General features: G+C 31.4%; 1 protein-coding gene across 1 annotated transcript in view; it reads right to left on the bottom strand.

Moving 5' to 3' along the window:
• The window catches only part of LOC109540636 (elastin), a 109,952-nt gene that overhangs the window by 106,636 nt on the left and 1,133 nt on the right, over positions 1-2,183 (bottom strand). The gene's annotated exons all lie outside the window — the stretch shown is intronic.

The following is a 2,183-nucleotide window of genomic DNA, read 5'->3' as shown; positions in this document are numbered from 1 at the left end:
AAACAATTAGTCAAGAAATGAAACGTAAATAAGAACACTTTCCGAACGTTGCCATCTTCTGCATGTGTACTGATGTTAAGTCATTGCATTAATTGACAATAGAATCTACGTTTCTTGAATTTTTCCATATCAGTAAAATTATCAGCGATATTGATTCCAATAATTCAAATTGTCAGAATATAAATGCAAAATACTTACAAAGGAGTTCATGTCGACAGGTTGCTAGTTGCTTGATGTGATACTGATCAAGTTCCAATTTTCAGTGAATAATTCCGCCTTTATATACTTTTCGAAACTAACCTCGTTCTAACAGTTCTAACAGTCATAATTACCAATATTTTTTTGTTGGGAGGTGTGGTACATTTTTTTTATATCTCAAACGCATATTCTATTTACATCTAAGATCATTTATTAAATTTAATAGTGATTGTGCCGAATATCTCGTGAGGTCAGTGTCAATGAGAATTCGTGCGGTGCGAAGTGCAGCACTGGAATTGCAACTATCACAGGAAATGTTTTAAAGTTATAAACTTTTTGCCGTAAAATTTGATTCGCCAACTAGCATTCTTCACAACTATAGAGCGCTCACATTTATTATTAAGGGATACATGTTTATATCAGAAGCGAGCGAGCAGAACGTACTCAAAGCAAAATAGTACACAATTTCGAGTTCGAGACCGAAAAACATTTAAAACTCTTGCATCTTCAGAGATTAATTAAAAACATATTTTTCTAGCACCAACCAGTTTTATTATTTTATCAATCGAGCTATTTGATTGCATTTGCCGCTTTTTTAAGTTTTCTTTGCACTGGATTTATCTCAGTTTTCGTAACGATGATATGAATTTATGTAGGTCGGTATAAGCGGATGTATGTCACTCTTGTAAACCATTGTTTTCTTTTGCTAGATACGCATATTAATTTCAGATATCTGAGGCAGTAGTACTCACGGGTAGTTATACGTGGGAAACTCTTTATTGCTTAAATAATGTAAAACCTAAATATATAAGCCTATATATTATTTGATACAACACATTAAAACTTCGATTTAATATTGTCGATTTATGTCAGCTGAACTGGTCAAAAAACAAGGAAAAACAGACTTTATTTCTATTTGCTTTGGTGCTCTTTATATGATGTTAGATATGACGTCAAACGGGTGCAGTTCTTTAATAAGTTAACACAAATAAAAAATTTCAAATTAATTTCTGTTTTTATCTCTGAAATTTGGTATACAGATAATAAGTAAATACATTCATAGGAATTAATCACTAGGCCAGGTTTTTTATATTTGTCGGTTTGAAGTAAGTGAAATAGTCTTTCGGAGCTACAGTAGTTTAAACAGTTTAATAAGGGTGTATTGACTACTCACTTTTCGGAAATACTAACAATATGCATACTCGGAATAAGTTGATTTTTTATATAACAGTAATAGGAGTCATACTTGGTTTTGCAGCAGAGGACCTTCTTCAAAATAAATGCATTAAACTGATCAAAATGCAAGAACTGGAGGTAATATTTAATGATCGTTAACGGAACATAAAAGTGAACAGAATTATTGAAAATTCCATATAACAAGGTTATATGGTTTCGCCATTTGCGCTGTTTATTTAAGGTGATCAGTCTTAAATAACTAATAAATACTCGTAAACTCCAATGAACTTCGAAATAGTGCATTTTCCATGAAAATCTTTGTTGAATAGTTCGCTTTTTACCCATGGTTCATTGGTACTAAACAATGCGTTTTCATTTTGTGAACTACGCTGTTTCGAGTAGCATTTAGAGCTATCTAGAGGATTCTATTAACTGAGGTATTAACGGTGAATTGTTTCAGTAATAGATTAAAAAAGTTAGTTCTAAGGCACAAGTTTAGAGGAAAAGAGAAGTTAGATAGAAAGGCATTTAGCAACATCATATTCAACTATTTATCAATTAATCATTGCGTTTATTGAGTAATTGAGCTGCATTTATTTATCACTCTTTCAAGCTTTCACAGCTTATACTTTCGTAGCGTTCTAAGCACTTTCGGTAGGTACGAAAAACAAACATAATAATGTTTCAAAAATCGCAATATTTTTATTTTTATATAACTTTACAAAAGGTGTTATTTAAACGCTAAATGCGGATATCACAAAATGAGTTTCAGAACATTTTAACAAAATATTTCAATCTGTCCTAAACTG

The sequence above is a fragment of the Dendroctonus ponderosae genome, unplaced genomic scaffold (assembly GCF_020466585.1).
Source record: "Dendroctonus ponderosae isolate FM_Combo_2020 unplaced genomic scaffold, Dpon_F_20191213v2 Dpon_F_20191213_6, whole genome shotgun sequence".
NCBI lineage: Eukaryota > Metazoa > Arthropoda > Insecta > Coleoptera > Curculionidae > Dendroctonus > Dendroctonus ponderosae.
Note: the sequence above shows the minus strand (reverse complement) of the source record. Positions and strands in the feature narration are given on the sequence as shown.